This window comes from Chiloscyllium plagiosum, unplaced genomic scaffold (assembly GCF_037043375.1).
Source record: "Chiloscyllium plagiosum isolate Xiang-an unplaced genomic scaffold, Cpla_swu_hap1 HiC_scaffold_8, whole genome shotgun sequence".
Classification (NCBI taxonomy): Eukaryota; Metazoa; Chordata; class Chondrichthyes; order Orectolobiformes; family Hemiscylliidae; genus Chiloscyllium; species Chiloscyllium plagiosum.
The window spans coordinates 84,615,311-84,635,475 of record NW_028270146.1 but is presented as its reverse complement, the minus strand read 5'-3'; the positions used below and the strand labels follow the sequence as shown (position 1 = coordinate 84,635,475).

Below are 20,165 nucleotides of genomic sequence, written 5' to 3'. Positions count from 1 at the left end.
TCCCTGGATGCTGCCTGACCTGCTGTGCTGTTCCAGCAATAAAGTTTCAACTTTGATCTCCAGCATCTGCAGACCTCACTTTCTCTACTCTAAATGCCAACTTACATTTTTCAGGTCTGACATTAAACCAAGGTCACGTCTGCCCTCTTAGGCAGAAATGAAATATTTCACTGCACTATTCTGAAGAACGGTGTCATTGGTTAAGTTATCCCTGAAACAACAAAAGCAAATTAGCTATCTAATTATTAATTCATCTACTGTTTTGGGATCTTTCTGTGTGGAAATGAGATGCTGTGTTTGCCTAAAATGTAGCAAAAGCAACTGCATTCAAAAAATATTTAACTGGCTATCGAGTGCTTTGGTGCACTAAGGGTGAAACCTACTTTCTGAATGCAGACATTTTCTTCCTGCTTTATGTTAACTTCCATTTTGCACCAACTTGTAACACTTTTACAACTATTGCATTCACCCCCACTTCAGACAAAAATGTTGATTCATTCCAAAGCGAATGAGTTTTTTTATCTAACTTCGTGAAGAAGATGCATTTTCTTAAAAGTAATCGGTCAATTAGTCACAGAGTCATAGAGATGTACAGTAAATAAACAGACCCTTCGGTCCAACCCATCGATGCCAACCAGATATCCCAACCCAATCTAGTCCCACCTGCCAGCACCTGGCCCATATCCCTCCAAACCCTTCTTATTCATATACCCATCCAAACGCCTCTTAAATGTTGCAATGGTACCAGTCTCCACCACTTTCTCTGGCAGCTCATTCCATACACGTACCACCCTCTGTGTGAAAAAGTTGCCCCTTAGGTCTCTTTTATATCTTTTCACTCTCACCCTAAACCTATGCCCTCTAGTTCTGGACTGCCCGACCCCAGGGAAAAGATTTTGTCTATTTACCCTATCCATGCCCCTCATGATTTTGTAAACATGTTCCAGCCTGTTCAGCCTCTCCCTATAGTTGTCCCAACTCACTTGGATAAAATGTCTTTTTTCAAAAATGTAAAGTATATAACTCCAAGACAGATGCCATCACAGAATCGATGCTGCAGTGCCTGAGATAACTTCCATATGAAGTATCATGTGAGGCACTCTAAACTAAGTTATTACACCAATCAAAGCAGAAGGGAATGCCCTCACCATCAATGATCGCTCAACCAACAGCAGAAAACCAATTAACTAGTTGTATATCACATACTGCTCTACATATGCAACATTCTAAATTTAAAATACTTATGAACTTTATTCTTATGTTTCTTAAAATTTAGATATCTTATTTCAGGAATATTTTACCATATTTTACTTCTGTTTGCTCATTGCTATTTCTTCCAGGAAAATAAAGTACTGAGGTAATTGAATCAAAGTTACCGATTCCAACAATTATCTGCCGCTACAATGGAGTATTTTTCCCCCACCCCAAATCCCAGTCCCACGTTGCGCTGTCCTTTCCCAAACCCAGCAGCTGTGAATTGAACCAACATGGACTTTGTCTTAATACTTTTTTCACTTATGCCTTCTGTTATCAATACAGACGCCATGGTATGGCAATTTAAACACTTTTCGCCGTTGTTCCTTATGAAAAATACAAGTGACAATAAGTTACAATTCTGTTCTCTAATGAATAGAAATTGATCCAAATTTCTTCTGAATATTTTAAATTCAGCATCGTTGCCTTTACTAAATAGCACACTACAAACCAAAAGCAAATGCTTTCCAGCATTAAGCTGTTATGCATTATAAGCTTGCCTTCTGATAGCCATGACATTATTTTAGAGTTTCTTTCTGGATTCAATTTATCAATTTCTTTATTTCACAAACATAAATCTCAGCCCACCGATCTGCAATAACCCGCTAACTTTTAAAAATCAGGACATGATCCCCAAAAATCAGCTGCTATAAGCTAATAGTGGTTCATTTCACTTTGCAGGGAGAATATATCTGGGCGGCACGGTGGCCCAGTGGTTAGCACTGCTGCCTCACAGCGCCTGTAGACCCGGGTTCAATTCCCGACTCAGGCGACTGACTGTGTGGAGTTTGCACATTCTCCCCGTGTCTGCGTGGGTTTCCTCCGGGTGCTCCGGTTTCCTCCCACAGTCCAAAGATGTGCGGGTCAGGTGAATTGGCCATGCTAAATTGCCCGTAGTGATAGGTTAAAGGGGTAAAGGTAGGGGTATGGGTGGGTTGCGCTTCGGCGGGTCGGTGTGGACTTGTTGGGCCGAAGGGCCTGTTTCCACACTGTAAGTAATCTAATCTAATCTAATATCATAAATATTTAATCATAACATCAAAGTAATCTTCACAAGCATTCAAAACGTTATTATTTTTTGCATTATGTTTTCACAACTACAAGCATTTATGTGCAACCGCTAATATAATAAAATATCCTAGCCAATTTGATCAGAATTCACAAAGACAGAAATTACCACAGATCTAAAGAAGAAAATATTAAGATAGATGGTAACTAAAAGTTTTAGGACATGGTGGTTTTCAAGAAGTATCTGAAAAGAAGAGAAGTATAGAGATTTAGATACTTAGTGATGGGGAGGAATCAGGCCACAAAAGGATTTGAACACAAGGGCGAGAATTTCAAAATTGAGATGTGAATAGAATAGAATCCTTACAGTGGGAAGCAGGCCATTTGGCCCATCTAGTCCACACGAAACCTCCAAAAAGCATCCCACACCTCCCTATCCTCATAACCACGCATTTACTGTGGCTAATCCACCTAGCCTGCACATCCCTGGACATTATGGGCAATTTAGCTTGGCCAATCCAACTAACCTGCACATCTTTGGACTGTGAGAGGAAACCCAGAGGAAACCCATGCAGACCGCAGAGAGAATGTACAAACTCTACAGAGACAGTCAACCGAGGCTGGAATCAAACCCAGAACCCTGGCGCTGTGCTAACCATGCACTGCCCCCAGGTTGGAAATTAATTCAGGTAACCATGCACAGAGATAATGGGTGAATGGTGAGAGTTAAGATCTGGGCAGTAAAGCTTTAGATGAACTTAAGTTATGGGGGTTGGCATATGGAAGGCAGCTAGAAGGGCACTTAGTAATATCACAGGCTGTGGTTTTGATAGCCCCCTAATGCAAGGTGGATCTGTTTAAAGGTGCTGCACTTCAACATTTGCAGTTGCCTCAATGAACCATGGATGTGCAAACCACAATCCAGCTCTATCTCATCACCTCAAACCCTGCAACCCATCAGGTAAAAATGGCAGGTTACAGGTCCTGGGGTGACTCCTATGGAACCAGGATTCTGGCATTTTTTGACAAGAGTGGAGACAAGTCAGATTTCAGTTTTGCCTTCACAATAGCTCAATTATTCCCCCCCCCCCCCCCGATGCCCAATTGTCTTTCCAGTTCATTTCATAATCTTAGGCTGCTCCCAAATGTTTTTGCCAAAGTGTTTTTGTTATGTAGAGAAACACGGCATCTAATTCGCACACACTGAACAATTGCAAGGATAAATGACTAGCTAAACTATTGTCATAATGTTGGTCAGGCAATAAATATTGGTCTGGATATCAGGGAGAAATGGAGAAAAATGCCGAAGGGGCAAAACACGATTTCATTTTCACATCTCATATAAATGACAGCACTTGAGATGGTGCAGCACATACTCAATACTTCATTGAACTGTCAACCTGGATCATCCACATTAGTCTCATGAGTGGGACCTGAACCCGCAACTGTCCAACTCAGAGCTGGACAGGTTACTAGTAACATTTTATTTACACCTTATATCCTAGTGCACCAAGCCTTTTGATTTTTAGCCACCTGACACTCTGTCTTGCTACTTTCATAATCTTTCTATACTCAAGTTGCCTCCTAATGTGGCACATGTTAGTAAAATTTACAGCTTTGGCAAACACGTTGTATCACAACTGTCCTGTAACAACAGGAATATATTAGAATGTGACCATGATCAGAAGAGCATTTTAAATGAATGAGTGCAAATCCAAAATCAGGATAACAGGAATATGTTGGATTAGACTCACAAAACTATTACTTTTTAATTAAATGAAAGCAGAGGAATATTTCTTAAATAATTTATGATCTTCACAAACTCTCACCAATACCTTTTTTAATTTTAATGACATGAACACTAGGAATATAATATTTAATATTTGATCTCACCAAGTGACAGTTGTTTGATATTGCTTTGGACTATGACAGTTTCAAAGTCTGAACAGTTATTAAACTGAGTGCCTTTTCATGAATAATATTATTCAATGTTGTGTCTTTACTTTTGTGGTCACCTTTGAAATTTTTGCTTCAAATGTCTATTAATTTCTTTAATTTCTTAATATAACATTACATCTACAATACAGTGTTCAGTCTTAACGTTGAATGGTGTTACCCCCTCAGATATCATTGTTTTGCAAATTCAGGTATTTTACTTTGAACACTTCTCAAAGGACTCTAAGTTGTTCCAGAGACAGCTGTTGATTACATGTCTCCAACATAACAGATATTAATGACCAAATTAATGGTTTGTTACTAATCAACAGTCTTATATAAAATGTCTTACTTTGCCTTCAACCGCAAATCTTCAGATTGTCTGAAGAAGACATGCTGTTGAAACTTTCTAACTTACACTATTCAGGACAGAATTGTAAGAATAACAAATTTCAAAGAGAATTACAATTTATACTACAGGAGAAGCTGGTGCTTATTGGTTGCCAAGTGAAACCCTTTCGGTTTACGTGTTACCATGGAGAATGCTCCAGCGAAGTGTTATCCCACAAGCTTTTGTTCAAGCTCAAACCAGTTATCTCAACTCTGATTGGTCAAAGCATTTCCACAAGGAATGGACCAGGACACAGTTGTCTCCCAACTTTTCATATAGTTGAAAAGTCACAATATCTGGACGTGTTCTGTTTGAAAATGACAGGGCCCTGCTTATGAATATATATAGCTTCTAGCAAGTAGAAGAGAGTCATATCTTGAGTTTGTTTCTTTTCTCAGCAATATTGTTTATCACAGTACCAAAGTTCTGCACCAAGTAATTATTCACATGTTTCTAATTAAGTGCAATGCTTCAGAGCATCTAAATGTCTAATTTTCAAAATCTGCCAAATTGGTTGGTTCCTCACAAAGAACAAAGCTATATTGGCTGAAAGTTATTATTACTGTTTTAAAGTACACTGAGAGAGGAAAGCCAGAAGATGCAAATTTAAATGAATGAAAACAAAATTTAGAACAGATTACCAGATAAAAACATCATTATCCAAAACATAATTATATGTCATGATGGGAGAAACAACTTTCATGATCAACTGTTCATCATTATCCTGACATATTTATATCTTGTTAAATGATGATGGATATAAGTTACAAACCATTTTTGTATTGTGCTTTCTTGATTTTTTTCCCTCCTTTGTTCTGTTTTTCTGAACGTTGAATTTCACTAATTCAACCTTTCTTACTATTTTAATCAATAACTTGTTTTGTTTAGATTTTTACTGTTCTCTTTAGTTTTTGTATTCCGCAATTTATCTTCATTTCCCATTTTACTTCAACTGATAAAATTACGACTGTACTTTTAAACTGGTCAGCAAGATTTTAAGACCATGTGACTATCAGTATTCCACTGGGCCCTTGCAGCTAGCAGAGGTATATATAGAGAGATTCAAATTCAGATCTCAAGGGAGAAAGTGCACTGTGCAAACCCACTGTGCTAACCATTACTGTCTTCAGCTCATTTCTTGAACGAAACCAACAGATTATATATTGTAGAGTCATAGAGAGGTTATTAAGTAATTTATTTTAAGAAGAGGTACACATCAATAATGTTAGTGATACCTTTTTATCTATAAATAAAGTCACCAGCTGAACTACTATTTACCTGATTTAAACAAGTCTTTAGGTTATTTGCTTCAGAAAAATTAATGCCAACATCCATGATCAAGACAAGCTGCTTCAAACATTATTTGCACAATACACAGATACAAAAGAAACAATAAATGAAACTCAACAGGTCTAGAACCGTTTTTTTGGGGATACTGGCTCATGAGCAGTTAAAACCTTAAATTCTTCTGACCGCTATTTTAAGAAGCAGTAACACATTTATTTTTAAAGAAGTTCGTGGCTCTATTTAAATCACAGAGAAAACATTTCAGAGCAAAATGTAATTGTATGCATTAAACAGTTAATTTTGAGGTCAGCATGCCTGTAATATTACTTTAATGGTCCAAAACTGACCAGAAAGTTATTTCATAGACAGCAAACTGGCATATTACAAACTTCATTTTTCAACAGTATTAACTTCTGCTGATGCAATAGCTACATATTTGCTCTCCCACCCACTCTGTCACATTGAGATTGTATGAGCTGTCACAAGAGGTACAGTACATTTACTTTCAACCTAAAAGTAATTCTAAGATGAAAAAAACGGAGTTCCCCTCTTCTGGCAGCATCATTACAGAAAAGCTGTTCTACTTGATAAGAGGAGGAGTTTCACAAGCACATCGAGATAAGAAAACTTCAGAAATAGTGTTGTCAGTTGTTGACCTGGCTCGACAAAGAATCTCAATTTAAAAATTCCATTTATAAATGGGTGTTTAATGATTCTAAGAATTTAAGACATTCAAGCAAAATAAAAATATGATTTCAACATTATTTTGCCAACAATATCATCATATTCCACTTGGTAAAACCAACACAGAACGTATTTTAAGTTGTATTCAATTTGCAATTCATAACCACATAACAAAGGAAATTGCTCCCTCTATCTTTGCCCTTCCCCAAACTGTTTTGAATGCAGTATTTATTTTATTGGGAGTGAATGTGTTACTGAACATCCAATACAATTGAAAAACAGAACTTGTTCACATTTCGTGTTTTTTCTTTATTTTATTCATTTATGGGATGTGGATATCCTAGCTGGCCAACATTTATTACCCGTCCCTAGTTGCCCTTGAGAAGGTGGAAGTGAGCTGCCTTCTTGAATCGTTGCAGTCCACCTGATTTGGATTGACTCACAATGCCATTAGGGAGGGAATTCCAGGATATTAGCCAGCGAGAGAGAAGGAATAACAATATATTTCCAAATGAGGATGGTGAGTGGCTTGGAGGGAAACTTGAAGGTAGTGGTGTTCCCATGTATCTTCTGCCCTTGTCCTTCTAAATGGAAGTGGTGATGGGTTTGGAAGGTATTATCTGAGGGATCTTTGGTGAATTTCTGCAGTGCATGTTGCAAGTAGTACATACTGTTACTACTAAGCGATGGTGGTGGACAGAGTGGATGTTGTACTAATCAAGTATGCTGTTTTGTCTTGGATGATGTCAAGCTTCTTGAATGCTGTTGGAGCTGCACCCATCCAGGCAAGTGGGGAGTATTCCATTACACTTCTGACTTGTGCCTTGTAGATGGTGGCAGGCTCTGGGGAGTAACAAGATGAGTTACTCATCACAGTATTCCTAGCCTCTGACCAGTTCTTGTAGCCACTGTGTTTACATGACAAGTCCAATTGAGATCAATGGCAACCCCCCAGGATGTTGGTAGTGGGGGATTCACTGATGATCATACCATTGAATGTCAAAGGGCGGGATGGTTAGTTTGTCTCTTATTGATGATGGTCATAGCCTGGCACTTGTGTGGCATGAATGCTACTTACCACTTGTCAGCCCAAGCCTGGATATTGTCCAGATTTTGTTGTATTTGAACACTGACTGCTTCACTACTTGAGGAGTCATGAATGGTGAATATTGTGCAGTCATTGGTGAACATCCCCACTTCTGACCTTCTGATGGAGGGAAGGTCATCGGTGAACCAGCTGAAGATGGTTGGGCCTAGGACACTATCCCGAGGAACTCCTGCAGAGATGTCCTGGAGTTGAGATAACTGACCTCCAACAACTACGACCATCGTTCTATCTGCCAAGTATAACTCCAACCAGCAGAGAGTTTGTCCCGGATACCCATTAAATTCCAGTTTTGCTAGGAGTCCTTGATGCCATACTCAGTCAGGTGTGTCCTTGATGTCATGGGCTATCCCTTTCACCTCACCTCGGGAATTCAGATCTTTTATACATGTTTGAACCAAGGCTATAACGAGGTCAGGAGCTCAGTGATCCTGGCAAAACCCAAACTGGGCATCATTGAGCAGGTTATTGCTGAGCAGGTGCTGCTTGATAGCACTGTAAATGACACCTTCCATCACTTTTACTGATGATCGAGAGTAGACTGATGGGGCAGTAATTAACTGGGTTGGATTTGTCCTGTTTTCACGTACAGGACATACCTGAGAAATTTTCCACATTGTTGGGTAGATGACAGTGTTACATAACTGTACTGGAACAGCTTGGCTAGGGGAGCAACAAGTTCTGAAGCACAAGTGTACAGTACTATTGCTGGAATGTTGTCAGGGCCCATAGCCTTTGCAGTATCCAGTGCCTCCAACTGTTTCTTGATATCACATGGAGTGAATCCAATTGGCTGAAGACTGATATCTGTGATGCCGGAGACCACAGGAAGAATCCGAGATGGATAATCCATAGGGCAATTCTGGCTGAAGATTGCTGCAAATGCTTCAGCTGTATGTTTTGCACTGATGTTCAGGGCTCTTCCATCTTTGAGGCTGGGAATATTTGTGGTCTTCCTCCTGTGCATTGTTTAATTGCCTATCACCATTCCCGATTGGATGTGGTAGGTCTGCAGAGCTTATATCTGATCTGCTGGCTGTTGGATCGCTTAGCTCTATCTATCACTTGCTGCTAATGCTGTATGGCATGCAAGGAGTCCTATTGGGTAGCTTCACCAGACAGACACCTCATTTTCAGGTAATCCTGTTGCTGCTCCTGGCACCCCTGCACTCTCCATTGAATCAAGGTTGGTTCCCTGGGTTGATGGTAATGGTTGAGTGGGGGATGTGCCAAACCATGAGGTTACCGATTGTGTTGGACTATAGTTCTGCTGCTGGTGATGGCCTAAAGCACCTCATGGCTGCCAAGTCTTGAGTTGCTTGATCTATTTGAGGTCTGTCCCATTTAGCACGGTGATAGGTTAACATGTTGGAGGGTATTCTCAATGTGAAGGTGAAACTTTGTCTCCACAATGACTGTGTGGTTGTCCCGCTTACTGACACTATCATGCACAATATATCTGCAGCTGACAGATTGTTAAGGATAATGTCACATATGTTTTCCCTCTTGTTGGTTCCCTCACCACCTGCTGCATACTCAGCTGCTATGTCCTTTAGGACCCGACCCGCTCAAGCAGTATAGAGTCATAGAGATGTACAGCACGGAAACAGACTCTTCGGTCCAACCTGTCCATGCCGATCAGATATCCCAACCCAATCTAGTCCCACCTGCCAGTACCTGGCCCATATCCCTCCAAACCCTTCCTATTCATATACCCATCCAAATGCCTTTTAAATGTTGCAATTGTACCAGCCTCCACCACTTCCTCTGGCAGCTCATTCCATATACGTACCACCCTCTGTATGAAAATGTTGCCCCTTGGGTCTCTTTTATATCTTTCCCCTCTCACCCTAAACCTTTGCCCTCTAGTTCTGGACTCCCTCATCCCAGGGAAAAGACTTTGTCTATTTATCCTATCCATGCCCCTCATGATTTTATAAACCTTTATAAGGTCACCCCTTCAGCCTCCGACGCTCCAGGGAAAAACAGCCCCAGCCTGTTCAGCCTCTCTCTATAGTTCAAATCCTGCAAACCTCGCAACATCCTTGGAAATCTCTTCTGAACCCTTTCAAGTTTCACAACATCTTTCCGATAGGAAGGAGACCAGAATTGCACGCAATATTCCAACAGTGGCCTAACCAATGTCCTGTACAGCCGTAATGTGACCTCTCAACTCCTATACTCAATACTCTGACCAATAAAGGAAAGCATACCAAACGTCTTCTTCACTATCCTATCTACCTGCGATTCCACAGTAGTACTGCTGCTGAGCCAATCTTGATGGTGGACATTGAAATCTCCAATCCAGAGTACATTTTGCACCCTAGCCATCCTCAGTGCTTCCTCTAAGTGTTGTTCAACATGAAGGAGTACTGATTCATTAGCTGAGGGAGGACAGCACATGGTAATCAGCAGGAGGTTTCCTTGTTCATGGTTAACTTGAAGCCAAGAGACTTCATGGGGTCTGGAGTCAATGTTGAGGACTCCCAGAGCAACTCCCTCCTGACTGTATACCACTGTGCATCCACCTCTACTGGGTCTGTCCTGCTAGTGGGACAAGACATATCCAGAGGTGGTGATGGTGGTGTCTGGGACATTGCCTGTCAGGTATGATTCCGTGAGTGTGACTATGTCAGGCTGTTGAGACAGCCCTTCCAATTGTGGCACTAGCCTCAGATGTTAGTAAGGAGGATTTTGCAGGGCTGTATCTGCCGTTGTCTCTTCAGGTGCCAAGGTCACTGCCAGATGATCCATCCAATTTCATTTCTTTGAGACTTCATTGCAATTGATACAACTGAAAGGTTTGCGAGGCAATTTCAGAGGTTTGTTTCAGAGTCAACCACATTGCTGTGGGTCTGGAATGGCATGTAGGCCAGACCAGATAAAGATGGCTGATTTCCTTCCCTGAAGGACATTAATGAACCAGATGGGATTTTCCAGCTATTGACAATGGTTTCGCCGTCATCAGTTTTGTTTACTAAATTCAAATTCCACCATCATAGCGGGCTTCGAACCTGGGTCCCCAAGATATGAACTGAGTTTCTGGAGTAATAGTCATGCAATCATATCACTAGGTCATTGCCTACCCTCACTGGGGAATGCTACAATTTAGAATAGTGAGTGTGAGTTACATTATCATGCTTCATTACATTCACTCCAATCAATTTTCACTTTACACAGGGCAAATTTTGTTTTTACCTTGAGGAAGATGGCTTGCTAACAAAGCTTCACCAACCATACAGTCATAGAGTCATAGAGATGTACAGCGTGGAAACAGACCCTTTGGTCCAACCTGTCCATGCCGACCAGGTATCCCAACCGAATCTAGTCCCACCTGCCAGCACCCGGCCCATATCCCTCCAAACTCTCCCTATTCATATACCCATCCAAATGCCTCTTACATGTTGCAATTGTACCAAACTCCACCACTTCCTCTGGCAGCTCATTCCATACACGTAGCACCCTCTGCATGAAAAATTTGCCCCTTAGGTCTCTTTTATATCTTTCCCCTCTCACCCTAAACATATGCCCTCTAGTTCTGGACTCCCCCACCCCAGGGAAAAGACTTTGTCTATTTATCCTGTCCATGCCCCTCATAATTTTGTAAACCTTTACAAGGCCATCCCTCAGCCTCCAACACTCCAGGGAAAACAGTCCCAGCCTGTTCAGCCTTTCCTTATAGCTCAAAACCGCCAACACTCACAACATCTTTGTAAATCTTTTCTGAACCCTTTCAAGTTTCACAACATCTTTCTGATAGGAAGGAGAACAGAATTGCATGCAGTATTCCGACCGTAGCCTAACCAACCGTACAGCCGCAACATGACCTCCCAACTCCCATACTCAATATTCTGACCAATAAAGGAAAGCATACCAAATGCCTTCTTCACTATCCTATCTACCTGCGACTCCACTTTCAAGGAGCTATGAACCTGCACTCCTAGGTCTCTTTGTTCAACAACACTCCCTAGGACCTTACCATTAAGTGTATAAGTCCTGCTAAGATTTGCTTTCCCAAAATGCAGCACCTCGCATTTATCGGAATTAAACTCCATCTGCCACTTCTCAGCCCATTGGGCCATCTGGTCCAGATCCTGTTGTAATCTGAGGTAACCCTCTTCGCTGTCCACTACACCACTAATTTTGGTGTATTCTGTAAACTTACTAACTGGATCTCTTATGCTCGCATCCAAATCATTTATGTAAATGACAAAAAGTAGAGGGACCAGCACCGATCCTTGTGGCACTACACTGGTCACAGGCCTCCAGTTTGAAAAAAAACCCTCCAGCACCACCCTCTGTCTTCTACCTTTGAGCCAGTTCTGTATCCAAATGGCTAGTTCTCCCTGTATTCCATGAGATCTAACCTTGCTAATCAGTCGAACACCTTACTGAAGTCTATATAGATCACATCTACTGCTCTGCCCTCATCAATCCTCTTTGTTACTTCTTCAAAAAACTCAATCAAGTTAGTGATACATGATCTCCCACACACAAAGCCATGTTGACTATCCCGAATCAGTCCTTGCCGTTCCAAATACATGTACATCCTGTCCCTCAGGATTCCCTCCAACGACTTGCCCACAACCGAGGTCAGGCTCACCGGTCTATAGTTCCCTGGCTTGTCTTTACCGCCCTTCTTAAACAGTGGCACAACGTTAGCCAACCTCCAGTCTTCCGGCACCTCACCTATGACTATCGATGATACAAATATCTCAGCAAGAGGCCCAGCAATCACCTCTATAGCTTCCCACAGAGTTCTTGGATACACCTGATCAGGTCCTGGGGATTTACCCACCTTTACCTGTTTCAAGACATCCAGCATTTCCTCCTTTGTAATATGGACATTTTGCAAGATGTCACCATCTATTTCCCTACAATCTGTATCTTCCATATCCTTTTCCACAGTAAATACTGATGCAAAATACTCATATAGTATCTCCCCCATTTTCTGTGGCTCCACACAAAGGCTGCCTTGCTGATCTTTGAGATGGAAATGTGTTGCTGGAAAAGCGCAGCAGGTCAGGCAGCATCTAGGGAACAGGAGAATCGACGTTTCGGGCATTAGCCCTTCTTCAGGAATGAGGAAAGTTGGTCCAGCAGGCTATGATAAAAGATAGGGAGGAGGGACTTGGGGGAGGGGCGTCGGAAATGTGATAGGTGGAAAGAGGTCAAGGTGAGGGTGATAGGTCAGACTGGGGTGGGGGCGGTGAGGTCGGGAAGAAGATTGCAGGTTAGGAAGGCGGTGCTGAATTTGATGGATTTGACTGAGACAGGCTGGGGGGAGGGGAAATGAGGAAACTGGTGAAATCCGAGTTCATCCCTTGTGGTTGGAGGGTTCCTAGCCGGAAGATGAGGCGTTCTTCCTCCAACCGTCGTTTCGCTGTGGTCTGACGATGGAGGAGTCCAAAGACCTGCATATCCTTGGTGGAGTGGGAGGGGGAATTGAAATGTTGAGCTACAGGGTGGTTGGGTTGATTGGTCCGGGTGTCCCAGAGGTGTTCCCTGAAACGCTCCGCAAGTAGGCGGCCCGTCTCCCCAATATAGAGGAGGCCACATCGGGTGCAAAGGATGCAATAGATGATATGTGTGGAGGTACAGGTGAATCTGTGGCGGATATGGAAGTTTCCTTTGGGGCCTTGGAGGGAGGTGAGGGGGGAGGTGTGGGCGCAAGTCTTGCACCTCCTGCGGTTGCAGGGGAAGGTGCCGGGAGTGGAGGTTGGGTTGGTGGGGGGTGTGGACCTGACGAGGGAGTCATGGAGGGAGTGGTCTTTACGGAATGCTGATAGGGGAGGGGAGGGAAATATATCCTTGGTGGTGGGGTCCGTGATCTTTGAGATGCCCTATTCTCTCCCTAGATACCCTTTTGTCCTTAATGTATTTGTAAAAACCCTTTGGATTCTCCTTAATTCTATTTGCCAAAGCTATCTCATGTTTCCTTTTTGCCCTCCTGATTCTCCTCTTAAGTATACTCCGACTCCGGGTGCTCCGGTTTCCTCCCACAGTCCAAAGAAGTGCAGGTCAGGTGAATTGGCCATGCTAAATTGCCTGTAGTGTTAGGTAAAGGGGTAAATGTACAGGAATGGGTGGGTTACGCTTCGGCGGGTCGGTGTGGACTTGTTGGGCCGAAGGGCCTGTTTCCACACTGTAAGTAATCTAATCTAATCTACTGCTTTTATACTCTTCTAAGGATTCACTCGATCTATCCTGTCTATACCTGACATATGCTTCCTTCTTTTCCTTAACCAAACCCTCAATTTCTTTAGTCATGCAGCATTCCCTATACCTACCAGTCTTTCCTTTCACCCTGACAGGAATATACTTTTTCTGGATTCTTGTTATTTGTTTTATGCCTGGATGACTGAAAATATACTGGAAAACTTGCCTCAGAAAGGGACAGGATTGATCCATTCTATGATTATCAAAGAAGAAACAGCAACTGGAGTCTCAACATGGGAAGGATTCCCCTCTGTTCTCAGAGGGAGCCCTGCAATCAAGCTGATGGCTTCAGAGCCTACAGAGAAAGTTTGCTCCCCATGGACGATGAAAGAGGCCAGCCTTTGAAAGCAAGGAAGCATGACTGGAAGTCACTAAGATGGTGAACATCATGAGGATGGTCCTTGGACTATGAATATAGGACCAGAAAAGGATCAATGGCCTCATCAGTGCAGTGAAGAGGAGAGGCATTCCACCAACAATTGCCAAACACCCCATTGTGACCACCCCAGCATTCTCAGGCACAGCATTGCTCTGGCTAACACACCTTTCTACTTCATCCTCTCTCCCTTCAGCTATCTCCATACCCAAACACAGCCACTATTGACATTCAATCTCATGTTGGTGCCAGCTCCCAACAATCCTTGACAGCCACTTTCCCAAATGATGCTATCCCATCCTCTCACCAGATTCAGAGAATTGGGAAGTAGCAAGGTAAGGGCACAAAGACATTCCTTGTAACCACAGTTTAACATCAGTGGTGGGTAACATTTTCAAAAAGAAATTAACCAAGACCTTGGAGAAATTGGAGTTAATCGAGGAGAGCCAGTACAAGTAGCTGCTGATGGATTTATTAAATTTTCTGATGAAGTGACGGAGACTTTTGGTGACAGAAAGAAAGTGGATGTTCGCTATATGGTTTCTGACCATCTCCACTTAAAAAGTTGCTTATCCAAGTTGGAACAGGAGTCCGTGTCAGCATGGATTAAAAAAAACTGGCTTAAGAATAGAAATCATCAAATCCAGATAAATTTTATTTTTCAAACCAGAGAATGGTATACTGTAGTATTTATGAAGGTTCAACACTGGGATCACTATGTTTTTCACTGATATATAAATGACTTGGATATCAGAATATGGAATAAAATGTCATAGTTTATCAATTAGATCAAACAGGGCTGTGGTAAACAGTAAAGATGTTGCTGATCAGTACAATAGGACATAAATAGGTGACCAGAGTGGTCAGATAAGTGGCAGATGGAATTGAATATCGAGATGTTTGAAGTGATGTTTTATCATCACCTGAACTGTAGCATTTGAGGAAAGCAGCTCACCACCAACTTCTCAGGAGCATTTAGAGATGTGCAATAAACGCATTCATCCCCCATAATCGTTCACAGGAGATGGACTTTAAGTGCAGGTAGGCCACGAGAGGGAAGATGGAGAAACAGGACAGAAGCAGAGTTCTCAAGGTGCTTGTACTCCTCTCGCCTTGGAAAGGGACTTGGTTTCTAGACATCAACAAAGGCCGAATGCAAAAACAGTAGATTCTGGAAAGCTAAACATCTGCCTGTGTATCCTATACAGTGCATTGGAGCTCTATGGGCATCCTCTCAGTCCAGTGGAGTGGGAGGAGATTGAGGAGAAGGCAGATGGTATGCCTTTTGGTGCTGCTTATCTGTTTCCCCTCATAGGCTGCTCCAATGAACAAGAGCCAGGAAGAGGAGATCAAAGCCAAAAAATATCTAAGGCAGTAGAAATTACCTCCAAAGTCTTGAAAACCACTTTAAGTGCAATAAAGGCTCTGTCTCAGAATAAATCATGTAAACTAAAGCCTTTCGCTTGAGCAAAGCAGCAGCTGATACAGCTCTGTATGAAAAAGACTTTCCAACCTGTCAATTACCAATTCTCTTCAATCCTCACTGTCCTCCCACCTTGCTGAGTCTGGCAAGTTATAGGCAGCCTGGGAAATCTGCACACTGGCAGTTCAAACCAGAGTCCATGGCTAAAGCTAATAGTCAATTAGCTTCTTGTTTATATAAATCTCAGAATGTTTGCCCCTTGGTGGTTCTCTTCCACTTGAAAACACACTTGAGTTAAAAGCAGAAGTAGTTGAGTTCTAGCTGCATGACTGAATGACCAGCATTTGCTTCTTTATCCTACATGCAATGAACCACACCCTGCAAAAGTACCCAGCTCCCTTCCTCTCCTCACCCTGCTTTACGACTAAAACTCCACAACTGAAGGCAATGTGTTATCTTTAATAGAACACAACAGTCGTCTTGGGGTAATTTAGGATGCACATAACTTGCTGTGAAACAAGACTGAAAAAAAAAAGCATATTACCAAAACTTTCCAGCTTGCACTCATAAGGTCAAATGCACGAATGACATATCCCAAAGATCAACTGATGCAACGTGAGAACTGTGTACTTATCATTTGTCATGTTAGTCCTAACACGTGTCATATCAGCCAATATTTTTGTGCGACGTACTTAACTCCGCTTTCATGTTTTAATACTGTCCAAATTTAGAGGGCAAAAAAAGAGAGCCAAAAGCAAAATGCTGCAGGTGCTGGAAATGAGGTAAAAAACAAAACTGATGCTATGTCAAAGACCAAAAACATTAGATCGCATAAAACACTTCTGCTGTGATAGTGCATAAGATTTTTTTAAAATTGTTTTCACATCATGAGTACACACAAAATAAATTCTTAACAGACCTAGTGATCCAATTTACTTCAACAGGATTTACTATTCATTTCAACAGATCAGAGATCAACCTTTTTTAATCACAAACTTTTCAGAACTTTTGAAGAAATATGTGATAATATCCAGGTCATTCTTGCATATCAAGCTGTTAGATGGGAAACAGTGGATGCTCAGATTGCAATGGGGGAAATGATGGCAACACATTCATAGCTTGATGCTCACCACGCATCCTGGAATTTGCTGTCTAACGAGGAAGAGATTCAACCCCCAACTGTCACGTTATTTCATCAACAGCAATGTCAAGTATGAGAGAGGGGCAATGAGTTCACTTTGGTGCCAAGTCAGTTCAAGTTAGAAACATTGGTGAATTGATAATGGAAGGTTGATACCAAGTTGACACTCCACTGTGAATTTGTTTTTACAGAGAATATTTGAACACTCAGTTTACTAATAAGTTTGGATGAAGCTGGGATTCTTCTCACTCTGTATCAGATGACAGAGGAAACCCATCTGTCAAACAGGTGGTGTTCCCCTCAATGGAGAAGTCAGAGATCATATAGAGCTGGATTTTTCCCAGCCCGTGAATTAGAGGTATGGCAAGCCAATCGGGAAAATATGGTGAGATTAGACAAATTAGATTCTCAATGTCAAGAAAACAGAAGCTCCAATATTCACAGAATCATACAAGTGTTACAGTGCAGAACGAGGCCATTCAGTTTTCATGCTTTCACTGGCAAATTAAATGAGCATCATTACCTAGTGCCAACTTCCTGATTTTTTACAGCTACCCTTGCACATTACTTTTATCCAAATAATATTCCAATGCCTTTTTGAATGACTCAACTGAACCTGCCTCCACCATACTTCCAGGCAGTGCATTGCTTAACCTAACTACATGGCTCACTGGCTAGTACTGCTACCTCACAGTGCTGGGGACCCAGATTCAATTCCAGCTTCAGGCAACTGTCTGTATGAAGTCTGCACATTCTCCCAGTGTCTGCATGGATTTCTCTAGGTACTTGGGTTTCCTCCCACAGTCCAAAGATGTGCAGGTTGGATGGATTGGTCATGCTAACTTGTCCCATAGTGTCCAGGGACTTGCAGGCTAGGTGGATTTGCCATGGGAAATGCAGGATTACAGGGAGAGGGTAGGGGAGTCTGGGTGGGATGCTCTTTGCAGAGTCCATATGGACTCCATGGGTTGAAGAGCTTGCTTCTCCACTGTGGGGATTCTAAGAATCTATGAACTACTTGCTGAGTGAAAAAGCTTTTCCTCACTTCACCCTTGCTTCCTTTTTTGATCAGTTTAAATCTACTCGGAGAAAGTGAGGACAGCAGATGCTGGAGATCAGAGTTGAGAGAGTGGTGCTGGAAAAGCACAGCAGGTCAGGCAGTCTTCGAGAAGCAGGAGAATCGACGTTTCGGGCATAAACCCTTCATCAGGAATGAGGCCCAAAATGTTGATTCTCCTGCTTTGCTGATGCTGCCTGTCCTGCTGGGTTTCTCCAGCACCACTCTCTCGACAGTTTAAATCCACACCCTCTTGTGCTTGCTCCTTTTATGAGCAGGAAGAGTTTCTGCCAACTTACTCGATCCAACCTTCTCATGATTTTGAAAACCTCAATTGGATCTCCTCTCAACCTTCTTCTCTCCAAGGAGAACAGTCTCAACTTCTTCAATCTATCTTCATAACTGAAGTCCCGTGTCCTTGGAACTATTCTTGTAGGCCACTTGGAGTAACAGATTATAGAGATGCACAACACAAAAACAGATCCTTTGGTCCAACTCGTTCATGCCAAGTGGATATCCTAAATTAATCCAGCACTTGGCCCATGTCCCTCTAAACCCTTCCTATTCATATAGCCATCCAGATGCCTTTTGAATGTTGTTATTGTACCAGGCTCCACCACTTCCTCTGGCAGCTCATTCCATACACGTACCACCCTCTGCATGAAAATATTGCCTCTTAGGGCCTTTTTAAATCTTTTCTCTCACCTAAGCCTGTACCCTCCCATTCTGGACTCCCCCATCCCAGGGAGAAGACCATTCCCCTCATGATTTTATAGACCACTATCCCTCAGCCTCCAACACTTCTAGAAAACAGTCCCAGCTGATTCAGTCTCTGCCTATAGCCTCTTCTATACTCTCTCCAATGCATTGACATCCTTCAGCTAGTGTGGTGCCCAGAACAGTTCCAATAAGATCTAACAAACATCTTTTACAAGTTCGATATCACCTCCTTTCTCTTGTACTCAATGCCCCTAATAATAAAGCCAAGGATACTCTGTGTTTTTCTTCATGCTGTCTCTACCTGTCAGAAATTGAGAAGGAAACAGATGTACCAGCAAATCGGGCTCACTTCAGTGTCTAACAGCTGCAAAGCAGCCTCTGCATGAAGACGTTGTAGGTGAGGAACCCCCTCAAGATACACAGGAGGCCATCATTTTAATGCCATTTCTTCCAGATGACTCAACTTGGATACAACAGGCTGCCTCCATGAGCAAGTGCAAGATTGTGGGGTCTGGGTGAAGATCCCTCCATGAAACTCCCCGAAACTGCTACTTCAGGTGACTTTGGTAAAAATTCAGACCATATCTCTACTTTGCCAACCTCTGTTGCTTTAACTTCATGACTATGCGCCCTCATGACAATGCAAACCCATCAGATGAGGTTATTTACTGGGGAGCAGGCAGGCGCTTGTGAGCTAAAAGTCAAAGATTTTACCTCAGTCAGTAGCATACCTCTAGATGCGAAAGAAGTTTCCACTTTGAAATAGTTGGAAAGGACTCGCAAACATCGATAGCAAGATCGCTTGCACGGTGGCTGGATTTTAAAATCAGCCTGTTTTGCTCGTTGGGCGAAACTGAAAAGGGAGAGTTGGGGCGTGCGTTCCTCTGGGGTGGGGAGGTGACCCTGAAAATACTCAAGAGGTTTCGAAAAATTGCTCGCAAGCTTCCACAACGCCCGTTCGCCGAGCAGGACACCCAGCAAGAAAATCTCACCCTCACTTCTTCTATTATTTGAATTCCGCTGGAGATTTTTAAGAGCATCACAAATAAATTCAATTTGACAAACAGCAACAGCCTTGACGCTCCGGAGTCAGCAAGTAGCAAGGCTGCCATGATCAGACTATAACTCACCAAACGTTTATGAAACAAAGCCTACCTTTCTTGACATGCACCTTTTTATTTGGCCTCCCCCTGAGTCAGACCAAGACGTGGGGATGGGGGAAGAAGGATTTGTCCCTTTTCTCTGCCACCCGCATACACAGAGCTTGAAGTGGAGGGTGAAGAGTGCAGAAGCAATGAGCAGGGGCTGCACACTCCAGAGCCCGCAGCCAGTCTGCCTTCGCTCCAGCCAGCCCCAGTCACCTCCAAGTGTCACCAAAAGCAGCAGCTTGCGCGCACGGGAGCGCGCATTAAGCTTGTCGACGCGCGCGCCCGTGCTCCAGGACAGCGTGCAGACACACACCTCTCCAAGTCTGGAGTCAGCAATGCCTGGAGGTGTGAGTTGCAGAGGCCTCTTGCTGCTATTTATAAACTTAGATTGATTGTAAAGCTGTTTTATAAACTAAA

At 42.6% G+C, this 20,165-nt stretch overlaps 1 protein-coding gene across 2 annotated transcripts in view; it reads right to left on the bottom strand.

Moving 5' to 3' along the window:
* The window catches only part of LOC122553773 (spectrin beta chain, non-erythrocytic 1-like), a 332,898-nt gene extending 312,960 nt beyond the window's left edge, over positions 1-19,938 (bottom strand). For both annotated transcript variants that reach the window (XR_015757960.1, XM_043698081.2), the window contains exon 1: positions 19,756-19,938. The gene's annotated coding sequence lies outside the window, so the exon portion shown is untranslated. The remainder of the gene's footprint in view (positions 1-19,755) is intronic.
* Between the last annotated feature and the right edge of the window lie 227 nt (positions 19,939-20,165).